General features: G+C 43.7%; 1 protein-coding gene across 16 annotated transcripts in view; it reads left to right on the top strand.

Moving 5' to 3' along the window:
• The window catches only part of BBS9 (Bardet-Biedl syndrome 9), a 797962-nt gene that overhangs the window by 51503 nt on the left and 728201 nt on the right, over positions 1–18258 (top strand). The window lies entirely within an intron of this gene.

Genomic DNA, 18258 nt, shown 5'->3' on the forward strand with positions numbered 1-18258 from the left:
GCTTTTATACAACCAGAAGACATGCATTGAAAATGACAATTGACCCGTCTCCCTCTCCCGTCTCCCGTCTCCCGTCTCCCGTCTCCCTCTCCCGTCTCCCTCTCCCGTCTCCCTCTCCCGTCTCCCTCTCCCGTCTCCCTCTCCCGTCTCCCTCTCCCGTCTCCCTCTCCCGTCTCCCTCTCCCTCTCCCTCTCCCGTCTCCCGTCTCCCATCTCCCATCTCCCATCTCCCTCTCCCTCTCCTTTCCACGGTCTCCCTCTCATGCCGGGCCAAAGCTGGACTGTACTGCTGCCATCTCGGCTCGCTGCAGCCTCCCTGCCTGATTCTCCTGCCCCAGCCTGCCGAGTGCCTGTGATTGCACTCACGCCGCCACGCCTGACTGGTTTTCGTGTTTTTTTGGTGGGTTTCACTGTGTTGGCCGGACTGGTCTCCAGCTCCTAGCCGCGAGTGATCCGCCAGCCTCGGCCTCCCGAGGGGCCGGGATTGCAGACGGAGTCTCGTTAACTCAGTGCTCAATGGTGCCCAGGCTGGAGTGCAGTGGCGTGATCTCGGCTCGCTACGGCCTCCACCTCCCAGCCCCTGCCTTGGCCCCCCAAAGTGCGGAGATTGCAGCCTCTTCCCGGCCGCCACCCCGTCTGGGAAGTGAGGAGCGTCTCTGCCCGGCCGCCCATCGTCTGGGATGTGAGGAGCCCCTCTGCCTGGCTGCCTAGTCTGGAAAGTGAGGAGCGTCTCTGCCCAGCCGCCATCCCACCTGGGAAGTGAGGAGTGCCTCTCCCCGGCTGCCATCCCATCTAGGAAGTGAGGAGCGTCTCTGCCCGGCCGCCCATCGTCTGAGATGTGGGGAGTGCCACTGCCCCGCTGCCCCGTCTGGGATGTGAGGAGCGCCTCGGCCAGGCCGCGACCCCGTCTGGGAGGTGAGGAGCGTCTCTGCCCGGCCGCCCCGTCTGAGAAGTGAGGAGACCTTCCGCCTGGCAACCGCCCCGTCTGAGAAGTGAGGAGCCCCACCGCCCGGCTGCCACCCCGTCTGGGAAGTGAGGAGCGTCTCCGCCCGGCAGCCACCACGTCCAGGAGGGAGGTGGGGGGGTCAGCCCCCCGCCTGGCCAGCCGCCCCGTCTGGGAGGGAGGTGGGGGGGTCAGCCCCCCGCCCGGCCAGCCGCCCCATCCGGGAGGTGAGGGGCGCCTCTGCCCGGCCGCCCCTACTGGGAAGTGAGGAGCCCCTCTGCCCGGCCAGCCGCCCCGTCCGGGAGGGAGGTGGGGGGCTCAGCCCCCCACCCGGCCAGCCACCCCGTCCGGGAGGTGAGGGGCGCCTCTGCCCGGCCGCCCCTACTGGGAAGTGAGGAGCCCCTCTGCCCGGCCAGCCGCCCCATCTGGGAGGGAGGTGGGGGGTCAGCCCCCCGCCCGGCCAGCCGCCCCGTCTGGGAGGGAGGTGGGGGGCTCAGCCCCCTACCCGGCCAGCCACCCCGTCCGGGAGGTGAGGGGCGCCTCTGCCCGGCCGCCCCTACTGGGAAGTGAGGATCCCCTCTGCCCGGCCAGCCGCCCCGGCCGGGAGGGAGGTGGGGGGGGTCAGCCCCCCTGCCCGGCCAGCCGCCCCGTCCGGGAGGGAGGTGGGGGGCTCAGCCCCCCGCCCGGCCAGCTGCCCCGTCTGGGAGGTGAGGGGCGCCTCTGCCCGGCCGCCCCTACTGGGAAGTGAGGAGCCCCTCTGCCCGGCCAGCCGCCCCATCCGGGAGGGAGGTGGGTGGGTCAGCCCCCCGCCCGGCCAGCTGCCCCGTCCGGGAGGGAGGTGGGGGGCTCAGCCCCCCACCCGGCCAGCCACCCCGTCCGGGAGGTGAGGGGCGCCTCTGCCCGGCCGCCCCTACTGGGAAGTGAGGAGCCCCTCTGCCCGGCCAGCCGCCCTGTCTGGGAGGGAGGTGGGGGGTCAGCCCCCCGCCCGGCCAGCTGCCCCATCCGGGAGGGAGGTGGGGGGGGTCAGCCCCCCGCCCGGCCAGCCGCCCTGTCCGGGAGGGAGGTGGGGGGGTCAGCCCCCCACCCGGCCAGCCGTCCTGTCCAGGAGGGAGGTGGGGGGGTCAGCCCCCCGCCCGGCCAGCCGCCTCGTCTGGGAGTTGAGGGGTGCCTCTGCCCGGCCGCCCCTACTGGGAAGTGAGGAGCCCCTCTGCCCGGCCACCACCCCGTCTGGGAGGTGTACCCAACAGCTCATTGAGAACGGGCCATGATGACAATGGCGGTTTTGTGGAATAGAAAGAAGGGGGAAAGGTGGCAAAAAGATTGAGAAATCGGATGGTTGCCGTGTCTGTGTAGAAAGAGGTAGACATGGTAGACTTTTCATTTTGTTCTGTACTAAGAAAAATTCTTCTGCCTTGGGCTCATGTTGATCTGTGACCTTGCCCCCAACCCTGTGCTCTCTAAAACATGTGCTGTGTCCACTCAGGGTTGAATGGATTAAGGGTGGTGCAAGATGTGCTTTGTTAAACAGATGCTTGAAGGCAGCATGCTCGTTAAGAGTCATCACCACTCCCTAATCTCAAGTACCCAGGGATACAAACACTGCGGAAGGCCGCAGGGTCCTCTGCCTAGGAAAATCAGAGACCTTTGTTCACTTGTTTATCTGCTGACTTTCCCTCCACTATTGTCCTGTGACCCTGCCAGATCCCCCTCTGCGAGAAACACCCAAGAATGATCAATAAAAAAAAAAAAAAAAAGAAAATGACAATTGAATGAAATCTTTCTATAAATGTTTAAATGGCTCATCAGCTAGCAGAAATGTACCTGAAATTTTGGTTGTCTTTCCAGGAATATGGGTTTGAAAAGCAAACATTGGTTGTAAACTCTTTTAGCAACATGGAACAGTCACCACACTAATTAATACTTTTTTTTTTTTTTTTATTATACTTTAAGTTCTAGGGTACATGTACAACGTGCAGGTTAGTTACATAGGTATACTTGTGCCATGTCGGTTTGCTGCCACCATTAACTCGTCATTTACATTAGGTATTTCTTCTAATGCTATCCCTCCCCCTGTACCCCATCCCACGACAGGCCCTGTTATGTGATGTTCCCCACCCTGTGTCCAAGTGTTCTCATTGTTCAGTTCCTACCTATGAGTGAGAACATGCAGTGTTTGGTTTTCTGTCCTTGTGATCGTTTGCTCAGAATGATGGTTTCCAGCTTCATCCATGTCCCTGCAAAGGACATGAACTCATCCTTTTTTATGGCTGCATAGTATTCCATGGTGTATATGTGCTACATTTTCTTAATCCAGTCTATCATTGATGGACATTTGGGTTGGTTCCAAGTCTTTGCTATTGTGAATAGTGCCATAAAAAACATACGTATACATGTGTCTTTATAGTAGCATGATTTATAATCCTTTGGGTGTATACCCAGTAATGGGATTGCTGGGTTAAATGGTATTTCTAGTTACAGATCCTTGAGGAATTGCCACACTGTCTTCCACGATGGTTGAACTAGTTTACACTCCCACCAACAGTGTGAAAGCATTCCTGTTTCTCCTCATCCTCTCCAGCATCTGTTGCTTCCTGACTTTTTAATGATCGCCATTCTAACTGATGTGAGATGGTATCTCATTGTGGTTTTGATTTGCATTTCTCTGATGACCAGTGATGATGAGCATTTTTTCATGTGTCTGTTGGGTGCATAGATGTCTTCTTTTGAGAAGTGTGTGTTCATATCCTTTGCCCACTTGTTGATGGGATTGTTTGTTTTTTTCTTGTAAATTTGTTTAAGTTCTTTGTAGATTCTGGGTATTAGCCCTTTGTCAGATGGGTAGATTGCAAAAACTTTCTCCCATTCTGTAGGTTGCCTGTTCACGCTGCTGGTAGTTTTCTTTTTTTGCTCATGAAGTCCTTGCCCATGCCTGTGTCCTGAATGATATTGCCTAGGTTTTCTTCTAGGGTTTTTATGGTTTTAGGTCTAACATTTAAGTCTTTAATCTATCTTGAATTAATTTTGTATAAGGTGTAAGGAAGGGATCCAGTTTCAGCTTTCTACATATGGCTAGCCAGTTTTCCCAGCACCATTTATTAAATAGGGTATCCTTTCCCCATTTCTTGTTTTTGTCAGCTTTGTAAAGATCAGATGGTTGTAGACGTGTGGTGTTATTGGTTATATGCCATTGGTAATGGCATTGAATCTATAAATTACCTTGGGCAGTATGGCCATTTTCACTGTATGGATTCTTCCTATCCATGAGCATGGAATGTTCTTCCATTTGTTTGTGTCCTCTTTTATTTCGTTGAGCAGTGGTTTGTAGTTCTCCTTGAAGAGGTCCTTCACATCCCTTGTAAGTTGGATTCTTAGGTATTTTATTCTCTTTGTAACAGTTGTGAATGGGAGTTCACTCATGATTTGGCTCTGTTTGTCTGTTGTTGATGTATAGGAGTGCTTGTGATTTTTGCACATTGATTTTGTATACTGAGACTTTGCTAAACTTTCTTATCAGCTTAAGGAGATTTTGGGCTGAGACGATGGGGTTTTCTAGATTTACAATCATGTCATTTGCACACAGGGACAATTTGATTTCCCTTTTTCCTAATTGAATACCCTTTATTTCTTTCTCTTGCCTGATTGCCCTGGCCAGAACTTCCAACACTATGTTGAATAGGAGTCGTGAGAGAGGGCATCCCTGTCTTGTGCCTGTTTTCAAAGGGAATGCTTCCAGTTTTTGCCCATTCACTATGATATTGGCTGTGGGTTTCTCATAAGTAGCTCTTATTATTTTGAGATACGTTCCATCAATACCTAGTTTATTGAGAGTTGTTAGCATGAAGGGTTGTTGAATTTTGTAGAGGCGTTTTCTGCATCTATTGAGATAATCATGTGGTTTTTGTCATTGGTTCTGTTTATATGATGGATTATGTTTATTGATTTGCATATGTTAAACCAGCCTTGCATCCCAGGGATGAAGCTGACTTGATCGTGGTGGATAAACTTTTTGATGTGCTGCTGGATTTGGTATGCCGGTATTCTATTGAGGATTTTCGTGTCAGTGTTCCTCAGGGATATGGGTCTAAAATTCTCTTTTTTTGCTGTGTCTCTGCCAGCCTTTGGTATCAGGATGATGCTGGCCTCATAAAAACAGTTAGGGAAGATTCCCTCTTTTTGTATTGATTGGAATAGTTTCAGAAGGTATGGTACCACCTCCTCTTTGTACCTCTGGTAGAATTTGGCTGTGAGTCCGTCTGGGCTTGGACTTGTTTTGGTTGGTATGCTATTAATTATTGCCTCAATTTCAGAACCTGTTATTGGTCTATTCAGAGATTCAACTTCTTCCTGGTTTAGTCTTGGGCGGGTGTATGTGTCCAGGAATTTATCCATTTCTTCTAGATTTTCTAGTTTATTTGCGTAGAGGTGTTTATAGTATTCTCTGATGGTAGTTTGTATTTCTGTGGGATCGGTGGTGATATCCCCTTTATCATTTTTTGTTGCGTCTATTTGATTCTTCTCTGTTTTCTTCTCTATTAGTCTTGCTAGAGGTCTATCAATTTTGTTGATCTTTTCAAAAAACCAGCTCCTGGATTCATTGATTTTTTGAAGGGTTTTTTGTGTCTCTATTTCCTTCAGTTCTGCTCTGATCTTAGTTATTTCTTGCCTTCTGCTGGCTTTTGAATATGTTTTCTCTTGCTTCTCTAGTTCTTTTAATTGTGATGTTAGGGTGTCTATTTTAGATCTTTCCTGCTTTCTCTTGTGGGCTTTTAGTGCTATAAGTTTCCCTCTACACACTGCTTTAAATGTGTCCCAGAGATTTTGGTACGTTGTGTCTTTATTCCCATTGGTTTCAAAGAACATCTTTATTTCTGCCTTCATTTCGTTATGTACCCAGTAGTCATTCAGGAGCAGGTTGTTCAGTTTCCATGTAGTTGTGCAGTTTGAATGAGTTTCTTAATCCTGAGTTCTAATTTGATTGCACTGTGGTCTGAGAGACAGTTTGTTATGATTTCTGTTCTTTTGCATTTGCTGAGGAGTGTTTTACTTCCAATCACGTGGTCAATTTTTGAATAAGTGCGATGTGGTGCTGAGAAGAATGTATACTCTGTTGATTTCGGTGGAGAGTTCTGTAGATGTCTATTAGGTACGCTTGGTGCACAGCTGAGTTCAAGTCCTGGATATCCTTGTTAACTTTCTGTCTCGTTGATCTGTCTAATGTTGACAGTGGGGTGTTAAAGTCTCCCATTATTATTGTGTGGGAGTCTAAGTCTCTTCGTAAGTCTCTAAAAACTTGCTTTATGAATCTGGGTGCTCCAGTATTGGGTGCATATATATTTAGGATAGTTAGCTCTTCTTGTTGAATTGATCCCTTTACCATTATGTAATGGCCTTCTTTGTCTCTTTTGATCTTTGTTGGTTTAAAGTCTGTTTTATCAGAGACTAGGATTGCAACCTCTGCTTTTTTTTGTTTTCCATTTGCTTGGTAGATCTTCCTCTATCCTTTTATTTTGAGCCTATGTGTGTCTCTGCATGTGAGATGGGTCTCCTGAATACAGTACACTGATGGGTCTGGACTCTTTATCCAATTTGCCAGTCTGTGTCTTTTAACTGGGGCATTTAGGCCATTTACATTTAGGGTTAATATTTTTATGTGTGAATTTGATCCTGTCATTATGATGTTAGCTGGTTATTTTGCCCGTTGGTTGATGCAATTTCTTCCTAGCATCGATGGTCTTTACAATTTGGCGTGTTTTTGCGGTGGCTGATACCAGTCTTTCCTTTCCATGTTTAGTGCTTCCTTGAGGAGCTCTTGTAAGGCAGGTCTGGTGGTGACGAAATCTCTCAGCATTTGCTTGTCTGTAAAGAATTTTATTTCTCCTTCACTTATTAAGCTTAGTTTGGCTGGATATGAGATTCTGGGTTGAAAATTGTTTTCTTTAAGAATGTTGAATATTGTCCCCCACTCTCTTCTGGCTTGTAGAGTTTCTGCCAAGAGATCCGCTGTTAGTCTGATGGGCTTCCCTTTGTGGGTAACCTGACCATTCTTTCTGGCTGCCCTTAACATTTTTTCCTTCATTTCAACCTTGGTGAATCTGACAGTTATGTGTCTTGGGTTTGCTCTTCTTGAGGAGTGTCTTTGTGGCATTCTCTGTATTTTCTGAATTTGAATGTTGGCCTGCCTTGCTAGGTTGGGGAAGTTCTCCTGGATAATATCCAGCAGAGTGTTTTCCAACTTGGTTCCATTCTCCCCATCACTTTCAGGTACACCAGTCAAACGTAGATTTGGTCTTTTCACATAGTTCCATATTTCTTGGAGGCTTTGTTCGTTTTTTTTTTTTACTCTTTTTTCTCTAAACTTCTCTTCTCGCTTTATTTCATTAATTTGATTTTCAATCAATGATAGCCTTTCTTCCACTTGATTGAATCAGCTATAGAAGCTTGTGCATGTGTCTTGTAGTTCTTGTGCCATGGTTTCAGCTCCATCAGGTCATTTAAGATCTTCTTCTCTACACTGTTTATTCTAGTTAGCCATTCATCTAATCTTTTTTCAAGGTTTTTAGCTTCGTTGTGATGGGTTCGAACATCCTCCTTTAGCTTGGAGAAGTTTGTTATTACCGACCTTCTGAAGCCTACTTCTGTCAGCTCGTCAAACTCATTCTCCGTCGAGTTTTGTTCCGTTGCTGGCAAGGAGCTGCAATCCTTTGGAGGAGAAGAGGTGCTCTGGTTTTTAGAATTTTCAGCTTTTCTGCTCTGGTTTCTCCCCATCTTTGTGGTTTTATCTGTCTTTGGTCTTTGATGTTGGTGACCTACAGATGGGGTTTGGGTGTGGATGTCCTTTTTGCTGATGTTGATGCTATTCCTTTTTGTTTGTTAGTTTTCCTTCTAACAGTCAGGTCCCTCAGCTGCAGGTCTGTTCGAGTGTGCTGGAGGTCCACTCCAGACACTTTTTGTCTGGGTATCAGCAGCAGAGGCTGCAGAACAGCAAATATCGCAGAAGAACAAATATTGCTGCCTGATCCTTCCTCTGGAAGCTTCTTCCCAGAAGGGCACCCTCCTGTATGAGGTGTCAGTCAACCCCTACTGGGAGGTGTCTCCCAGTTAGGCTACTCAGGGTTCAGGGACCCACTTGAGGAGGCAGTCTGTCTGTCCTCAGAGCTAAAACACCGTGCTGGGAGAACCATTGGTCTTTTCAGAGCTATCAGATAGGGAAGTTTAAGTCTGCAGAAGTTTCTGCTGCCTTTTGTTCAGCTATGCCCGCTCCGCCAAGTTTGAGCTTCCTCCGGCCGCTTTGTTTACCTACTCAAGCCTCAGCAATGGCAGATGCCCCTCCCCCTGCCAGGCTGCTGCCTCACAGGTCGATCTCAGACTGCTGCGCTAGTAGTGAGCAAGGCTCCATGGGCGTGGGACCCACCTAGCCAGGCGTGAGATCCACCTAGCCAGGCGTGGGATATAATCTCCTGGTGTGCCGTTTGCTGAGACTGTTGGAAAAGGGCAGTATTTGGGCAGGAGTGTCCCGTTTTTCCACATACAGTCTGTCATGGCTTCCCTTGGCTAGGAAAGGGATATCCCCCAACCCCTTGCACTTCCTGGGTGAGGTGATGCCCCACCCTGCTTTACCTCACCCTCCGTGGGCTGCACCCACTGTCCAACCAGTCCCAATGAGATGAACCAGGTAGCTCAGTTGGAAATGCAAAAATCACCCGTCTTCTGTGTCAATCACGCTGGGAGCTGCAGATCATAGCTGTTCCTATGTGACCGCCTTCCAATTAATACATTTTTAATTTGGATAATTTTATCTCTTCCATGATGAGTCATAGAATGCAGAGCTTTTAATAACAAAAGCTTTAAGGACTCAGGAAGCACAAGGTGGCTGTCCAGGTTCTCCATGAGTCCATGCTTAATGTTGGACTTAATGTCCTCTTAAATAACAGTTGTTTCTCCAATTTAGGTTCACAGCACTGATAACTGAAAGTTATAGGTATTTTGACTTGGATCATGGAGTTCGTTCACATTGCATATATAAACAATTTCAGTACTGTCTGGTTTAGCATGAAAATCTGACAAAGTATTTTCTTAGTATTGAATATTTTTGTCCTGCTTGGGTTAGCAGTTTTATAAACTAGTCAGTCTGTTCATTAAAGTTCTGAGAATTCTTTTTTTTTTTTTTGAGATGGAGTCTAGCTCTGTTGCCCAGGCTGGAGTGCAGTGGTACAATCTCAGCTCATTGCAACCTCTGCCTCCCGGGTTCAAGCGACTCTCCTGCCTCAGCCTCCTGGGTGGCTGGGATTGCAGGTGCCCACCACCATGTCCAGCTAATTTTTGTATTTTAGTAGAGATGGGGTTCACTGTGTTGGCCAGGCTGTTCTTGAACTCCTGACCTTGTGATCCACCCTCCTCAGCCTCCCAAAGTGCTGGGAGTACAAGCATGAGCCACCACGATCAGCCTTAAATTCTGGGAATTCTTACCCCATCCAAATTATATGATCCTAAAGTTACCAGAAATCTGTATTGAAGAGTGCTTGTCGGGGTCCTTTCTATCCTTTCATGAACCTCCTTAAAGATACCATACTCTAGGATTTTGGATGCTTGTAAAGTTTTCAGGAACTGCATTAAAATTAAGCAATTAACTGTGGAAATAACTTTAAATGATTATAAAGACATAATTGACAAGGAAATGTTGTCATTTATACGGCCTATAATAACTTAACATAACAACCATAAATATGACTGATAGCATATGCCCAGACATACTAGAATTTTAGAAATCCCATACAATTTTGGTACATATATTAATAACATATTCATTAAAATGTAACTTGAAGATTAAAGATCATTTCATGTTTGACAGTGCTTCCCGTGTAATTTAACCTTTCAGATAATCCTGTTTATCTCCTTTTGGCTGCTTCAGGTGCCCTCTATAGCATCCCAAAGTTAGAGGCTGAAAGAGACTTAATTTTGACCTGAAATTTGGTTTTGGGAAGCCCATCAAATTGTCAAGGTTTTATAACACTTGACCAAGATAGGATCACAGGTCACCATAAAATAATGGTCATTCATTTAGCCAAAGTGATAATTACAAGACTTTTTTTTTGAAAAAGAAAAAACCTGTACTCTTTGATAGAGGAGACTCAGTCTTTCAATTATAAGACCTAAGACAGCATGACAGATCCTGTCTCTTTTTCCTCCTCCTTTTTTTCCTTTTTGCAGTTTACTCAACGCATAAATGAAAATATTTTACTGTGTCTTATTAATAAATGCTACACAAATTTTTGTTCAAAAGAGAAATTAATTTACCTTTGTATTAGTGTATTATAAATACTAAGGCTAATTTTAATAAAATCTCATAAATAAATTTATCTAATCTGTCTTCTCTTAACCACACAAGATTTCCATAAACCTTTCATTTTGCATTTTCCAGCTTTCTATATTCATCTTGTTTTTTCTATTTTTTTACTCCTTCAATTTGAAACCTATAAGAAACCTCAAACCAGATAATATTTTTAACACATATTTTTGTGCTTTTTTAACTTTCCTCATGAAAAGCATATCTTGCTTTTTTTTATTTTTTATTTATTTTTTATTATACTTTAAGTTTTAGGGTACATGTGCACATTGTGCAGGTTAGTTACATATGTATACATGTGCCATGCTGGTGCGCTGCACCCACTAACTCGTCATCTAGCATTAGGTATATCTCCCAATGCTATCCCTCCCCCCTCCCCCCACCCCACCACAGTCCCCAGAGTGTGATATTCCCCTTCCTGTGTCCATGTGATCTCATTGTTCAATTCCCACCTGTGAGTGAGAATATGCGGTGTTTGGTTTTTTGTTCTTGTGATAGTTTACTGAGAATGATGCTTTTCAATTTCATCCATGTCCCTACAAAGGTCATGAGCTCATCGTTTTTTATGGCTGCATAGTATTCCATGGTGTATATGTGCCACATTTTCTTAATCCAGTCTATCATTGTTGGGCATTTGGGTTGGTTCCAAGTCTTTGCTATTGTGAATAATGCCGCAATAAACATACGTGTGCATGTGCCTTTATAGCAGCATGATTTAGAGTTCTTTGGGTATATACCCAGTAATGGGATGGCTGGGTCAAATGGTATTTCTAGTTATAGATCCCTGAGGAATCGCCATACTGACTTCCACAATGGTTGAACTAGTTTACAGTCCCACCAACAGTGTAAAAGTGTTCCTATTTCTCCACATCCTCTCCAGCACCTGTTATTTCCTGACTTTTTAATGATTGCCATTCTAACTGGTGTGAGATGGTATCTCATTGTGGTTTTGATTTGCATTTGTCTGATGGCCAGTGATGATGAGCATTTTTTCATGTGTTTTTTGGCTGCATAAATGTCTTCTTTTGAGAAGTGTCTGTTCATGTCCTTCGCCCACTTTTTGATGGGGTTGTTTGTTTTTTTCTTGTAAATCTGTTTGAGTTCATTGTAGATTCTGGATATTAGCCCTTTGTCAGATGAGTAGGTTGCGAAAATTTTCTCCCATTTTGTAGGTTGCCTGTTCACTCTGATGGTAGTTTCTTTTGCTGTGCAGAAGCTCTTTAGTTTAATTAGATCCCATTTGTCAATTTTGTCTTTTGTTGCCATTGCTTTTGGTGTTTTAGACATGAAGTCCTTGCCCATGCCTATGTCCTGAATGGTAATGCCTAGGTTTTCTTCTAGGGTTTTTGTGGTTTTAGGTCTAACGTTTAAGTCTTTAATCCATCTTGAATTGATTTTTGTATAAGGTGTAATCACAGCCGAATTCTACCAGAGGTACAAGGAGGAACTGGTACCATTCCTTCTGAAACTATTCCAATCAATAGAAAAAGAGGGAATCCTCCCTAACTCATTTTATGAGGCCAGCATCATTCTGATACCAAAGCCTGGCAGAGACACAACCAAAAAAGAGAATTTTAGACCAGTATCCTTGATGAACATTGATGCAAAAATCCTCAATAAAATACTGGCAAAACGAATCCAGCAGCACATCAAAAAGCTTATCCACCATGATCAAGTGGGCTTCATCCCTGGGATGCAAGGCTGGTTCAATGTATGCAAATCAATAAATGTAATCCAGCATATAAACAGAGCCAAAGACAAAAACCACATGATTATCTCAATAGATGCAGAAAAGGCCTTTGACAAAATTCAACAACCCTTCATGCTAAAAACTCTCAATAAATTAGGTATTGATGGGACGTATTTCAAAATAATAAGAGCTATCTGTGACAAACCCACAGCCAATATCATACTGAATGGGCAAAAACTGGAAGCATTCCCTTTGAAAACTGGCACAAGACAGGGATGCCCTCTCTCACCACTCCTATTCAACATAGTGTTGGAAGTTCTGGCCAGGGCAATTAGGCAGGAGAAGGAAATAAAGGGTATTCAGTTAGGAAAAAAGGAAGTCAAATTGTCCCTGTTTGCAGATGACATGATTGTATATCTAGAAAACCCCATTGTCTCAGCCCAAAATCTCCTTAAGCTGATAAGCAACTTCAGCCAAGTCTCAGGATACAAAATCAATGTACAAAAATCACAAGCATTCTTATACACCAACAACAGACAAACAGAGAGCCAAATCATGAGTGAACTCCCATTCACAATTGCTTCAAAGAGATTAAAATACCTAGGAATCCAACTTACAAGGGATGTGAAGGACCTCTTCAGGGAGAACTACAAACCACTGCTCAAGGAAATAAAAGAGGATACAAACAAATGGAAGAACATTCCATGCTCATGGGTAGGAAGAATCAATATCATGAAAATGGCCATACTGCCCAAGGTAATTTACAGATTCAATGCCATCCCCATCAAGCTACCAATGCCTTTCTTCACAGAATTGGAAAAAACTACTTTAAAGTTCATATGGAACCAAAAAAGAGCCTGCATCGCCAAGTCAATCCCAAGCCAAAAGAACAAAGCTGGAGGCATCACACTACCTGACTTCAAACTATACTACAAGGCTACAGTAACCAAAATAGCATGGTACTGGTACCAAAACAGAGATATAGATCAATGGAACAGAACAGAGCCCTCAGAAATAATGCCGCATATCTACAACTATCTGATCTTTGACAAACCTGAGAAAAACAAGCAGTGGGGAAAGGATTCCCTGTTTAATAAATGGTGCTGGGAAAACTGGCTAGCCATATGTAGAAAGCTGAAACATATCTTGCTTTTGTTTATACACTATGTATACAAAATTGTTTCATCTCTAGTAGCTTTAATTACATATATCAACTAAAATTTTAACCCTTAGTAACCTTAATTTCTGATTAAAACCCTAGAAATAAGTTTGAACTAATTTTATATCAGTATTTGTGATAAAAACTATTTTTTTAAGTTTTTAGAAAGATTTTTCTTCAAATTATTGTTTTTTAACAGACCTAAATATATGTAGCTTTTGTGTATCATATAAAAATAACATCAACGTATACAGACAAACTCATGTTTAATAATTAATGTTTCAATATTTTAACTTATAAATGACTCAGACATTTTATGGTTATTATTTAATTTAATATAACATGACCTGAAGATTTTAAATTACTGAAAATAATTTTGAAAATATGACACAGGTACCCTCCTTAATGTCTTCCCTTAGTCATTCTGGGTGCCAAGTAGCCTCGTGGTACCCAGGAGGCCTATGAAGGTCAAGGCCTCTCTGAGTCCTGACATACCAGGTGCAATGGTCAGGATAGAAGACAGGGCTGTGAAGACTATATCTGGAGGATTCAACCCCTCCCCAAATAGCCAGTAGGCAAGCAGGGAAAGCAGGGGAGAAGGGAGCATATTGGGCTTGGTTCTGGCTTGTAACTGATGGTCTAGGCACTAAGAACATGCCTCTAGGCCGGGTGTGGTGGCTCACACCTGTAATCCCAGCACTTTGGGAGGCCGAGGCAGGCTGATCATGAAGTCAGGAGATTGAGACCATCCTGGCTAACACCGTGAAACCCCATCTCTACTAAAAAATACAAAAAATTAGCTGGACGTGGCGGCGGGTGCCTGTAGTCCCAGCTACTCGGGAGGCTGAGGCAGGAGAATGGCATTAACCCAGGCGGCGGAGCTTGCAGTGAGCCAAGATCGTGCCACTGCACTCCAGCCTGGGTGACAGAGCGAGACTCCATCTCAAAAAAAAAAAAAAAAAAAAAAAAAACATGAAAAGAACACGACTCTAGACCTCGTCATGTCCACCTATGCAGACCCCCAAATCCAGAGGCTCTAAACCAAAAACAGCTCACAGTCAATCAAGCAAATATCTTGTTATATTTAACTGATAATTTTGAAGCTATTCCTATTTTAGCAACAATTTTAGAATTTGCTTTATTTACCAAATATTATCACAGACACATAACACACATGGACATGAAAGATTTTCATTTGCTAGCTTTTAAATAGTTTTCCTTTTCCCTATTTGGTCTATTAATCTTCCAGTTACTTGTTTCATTGCCCTAAGCAATTGTTAACCAGGCAACAAATTTGCATTTCTAAAATAACTCTTAGGTACAACAACAAAAAATTATATTCCATATGTACATAGCTAAGATTTTAGGCCTAAATATTGTATCATCATTTGCCTCAAACCAAGGAAAAAATGGTGCTCCCATAAAAGTTCAGTTAAGACAAGATGGCCAGAAAGGCACCTTAATCAAAGGTATGACTTATGCCAATTTAAAACAATGGGAAGAGTTTCTAATATACACAGGCAGACATCCTTAAAAATGGTGATTTCCTTAATAGATGTAAATTTCTTTTGCAGAAGGGTTTCAAGATAGCCAATGAAATTCCAGAAAGGCATATTTTAGTTCAATAGGTGTTCTTAATTTAGCTACTGTTTCTTAACTAAAATTACTGAGTTCAGAGTGGAGCCCATTAAGGAATAGGGGGAAGAAAGCATCCTCTATGCCTGGACTCAGCATGGTTGCATCTGAAAAAGAAGCAAGCCTATTTTGCCTGAGGGCCTGCCTTTTATAAACACTTTATCTTTAGTTGCTTAAGCTTTTTAGTTGCCTTTTATAAAGAGTCTTTTAATAAAAATATTGAAAAATTTGGCCAAGTGCAGTGGCTCACATCTGTAATCCCAGTATTTTGGGAGGCTGAGGCGGGTGGATCATGAGGTCAGGAAATCGAGACCATCCTGGCTAACACCGTGAAACCCCATCTCTATTAAAAAATACAAAAAATCAGCTGGGCGTGGTGGCAGGTCCCAGCTACTCGCGAGGATGAGGCAGGAGAATGGTGTGAACCTGGGAGGCGGAGCTTGCAGTGAGCTGAGATTGCGCCACTGCACTCCAGCCTTGGCAACAGAGCGAGACTCCATCCTAAAAAAAAAAAAAAAAAATTGAAAAATTTTAGAAGCTTCCACAGGTCAATAGCCATCCCTAGATGAGACTATTTGGGGAGCCATCATTTTCAAATTTACATCTTTGGTGCAGTGTTGTTCATTTGGAACATTCCACATTTGTAACTTATCTTTAGTAATATTTTGCCATTTCTGTTAGACTTTACTGCTTCTGGGGCCTAATACTTATGCACGTATAAGCTGGAAGGTACTCAGTTCTTCAGAAACTAAGGTTCCCATTTTTACCTCAAATATTGGCTTTGGCTCTCAGACCTCCTTGGTCAACCGAGCCAATGACTTTTCCCTACCTAAGTGTGCAAGAAAAATGAAACAAAGTGGGTAGAACACAGAAATTTCTGCTAATTTCCAAGAGCTAAACTTTATACCGCCTGCAATATTTCCATTTACTACCAGTTTTTTTCTGACCTAGTCAGATATAAGAAGCCCCCTACTGGATACAAGACAGTTAATTATCAGATCCAGTCTGATCCTAGATCCAGTCTGATCCTAGACCCAGTCCAGTTTCTGTTGTGACTTCCAAACCCAGTTTGGATCAGAAATTTGCTCAAAGAAACTAGGAGAGCTCAAAACACAAATATGTGGAGCTTCTGAATCTGAGAGAGAACTTACCATGATCCCCAGTTGCTGTGAGAGAGCAATGGACACAATAGGCCTAGTGAGTACCTCGCTTCGTCACTCAGCTCTCCTGGGGGTTGTTAGAACCTCTACTTTGGATCCCACTTCTGACACCATCTGTTAAAAGAAAAACCTTAGCCAAATTAAATTTAACAGCATTTAATTGAACAAAGAACAATTTGTGAGTTGGGCAGCCTCTTGAGACAGAGTAGCCTCAGAGAGACTCCAGTGCAGCCACATAGTAGAAGATTTATAGACAGAAAAATGAAAGAGATGTACAGAAAATGGAATGAGGTACAGAAACAGCTGGATTGGTTACAACTCAGCATTCACCCCATTTGAACATGGTTTGATCAGCTGACTGCCTTTGGCCAAAACTCGATGATTGGCACAAGGGAAGGTTACAGTCTGTTTACACTTCCATTTATGTTATAGTTCACTATGTACAGAAAAACCTTTAGGCTGAACTTAAAATATGTAAGGAGGCAGCTTTAGGCTAAACTTGATTTAACAGTTCAGAATGAAATTTGAAATTTCTTTAGGGATAAACCAGGTGACTCTTGGAGCTGCTTTTTCTGGTTTCTTGGAGGCTAGAACTCTCTTCAGGTTAATACCGTATGTGTTTCCCTCACCCTTGTGGCTGGTTTGGTTGTGATTCCTCCTCAGCTTCCTGGCACCTCAATGATTTTACTACCATTTAGAATCCAGAAAGCCTTCATCCTCCATCAAGGTCAGCAGGCAAATTTAAGCCTTTATGTTTGTTTCTTATTCTGTTGGTATATAAAATCTATTTTTGGCCAGGTGCGGTGGCTCATGCCTGTAATCCCAGGACTTTGGGAGGCCGAGGCAAGTGGATCACCTGAGGTCAGGAGTTTGAGACCAGTCTGGCCAACATGGTGAAACCCTGTCTGTACTAAAAATACAAAAATTAGCTGGGTGTGGTGGCAGGTGCCTGTAATCCCAGCTACTCAGGAGGCTGAGGCAAGAGAATTGCTTGAATCCAGGAGTCAGAGCAGTGAGTGGAAATTGTGCCACTGAACTCCATCCTGGGCAACAGAGTGAGACTCTGTCTTTAAAAAATAAAAATAAAAAAAACAACAACAAAACTAATGTTAATTAACCATTTGTGGGGACCATGGAACTGAGTAGAAATGATTCTCCTTCAAGAAATCCTCCCCTGATAGTTTTTCCTCTTTTAACTATTAAAAGACAAACTTAAGACAATTTAAATTTAATGGCCTTTAATTGAGCAAAGAATACCTCAGGTGTTGGGCAGCCCTCACAACCACCAGAGGAGGTTCAGAGCGCTCTGCTCTTCAACATGAGCAGGAAACATTTATGGACAGACAATGCAAGTGAGGTACAGAAACAGCTTCATTCCTGACAGCTTAGCATTTACCTTACTTGAACATGGTCTGGTCAGTTGGCTGCCTACGATTGGCTGAATGTCAGCTACCATGATTGGCCAGGCTGAGAAAGGCAAAAGGGAGGGAAAAAAAAATCTTTACTTATCTTAGGTTCTCCAGCTGGGGCTCTATAAATTAGACTGGCCAAAGACTAATTAACAATAGGAAAAACAAGCAGAAATTTATTAACATATGCATTGCTCATGTACACATAGGAATATTCCATAAGGAGTGACTCAAAAGGGTAGTTGGACCTTGGGCTAACATAGCATTTTAGGTGAAATAAAAGAAAATGGGTTTTGGGCTTCTGTACACAGAAGGCAAGTTATGGGAAGGTGACCAGAAAAAGTGTGGTAAACAAGGGTTGCTTAGTAAAGTTTGTTATGGTGATTTAAGTTGAGGCCTTCTCCATTGAAAAGAGCTAAGGGTACTCCTCTTCCTGGTACAAGGGAGGGAGACTTTTTTTTATAAATGGAGATTTCTTTTTTTAAATGATGACCTGTTTTTAGAGCTTTTCCGGCTAATTCCCTATGTCCTTTTGCTCAAAATAATCCATATGCCAAAGAGTCCTGTTTGAGGTGTCATATTCTGGTACCCTGCAGTGGAAAAGACATATTCTTGAAGCTGTTTTCTTTGGGGAAATTGTCGTTGACAGGATCCATGGACAGTAAAATCTTTACTGGGTGCGAGGACCACATTCCCTGAAAGTTGTTAAATGGTGGACAACTGGGCAGCAGGATACAATACATAGTACCTGGTTCTAAAGATTTGGTTTAGGTTCTAAAAGTCTGGTTTGAATACTCAGTTCTCTACCTTGAATACTGTATGATTTTGGGGAAATTTCTGTAAATTTGTTTTGAACTTAAGGTGCTTCAATTCTAAAACGGAAATAAAAATATATTCTTACAATCTCAGTGTATGTTGGT

Source organism: Pan troglodytes, chromosome 6, assembly GCF_028858775.2.
Source record: "Pan troglodytes isolate AG18354 chromosome 6, NHGRI_mPanTro3-v2.0_pri, whole genome shotgun sequence".
Taxonomy (NCBI): Eukaryota; Metazoa; Chordata; class Mammalia; order Primates; family Hominidae; genus Pan; species Pan troglodytes.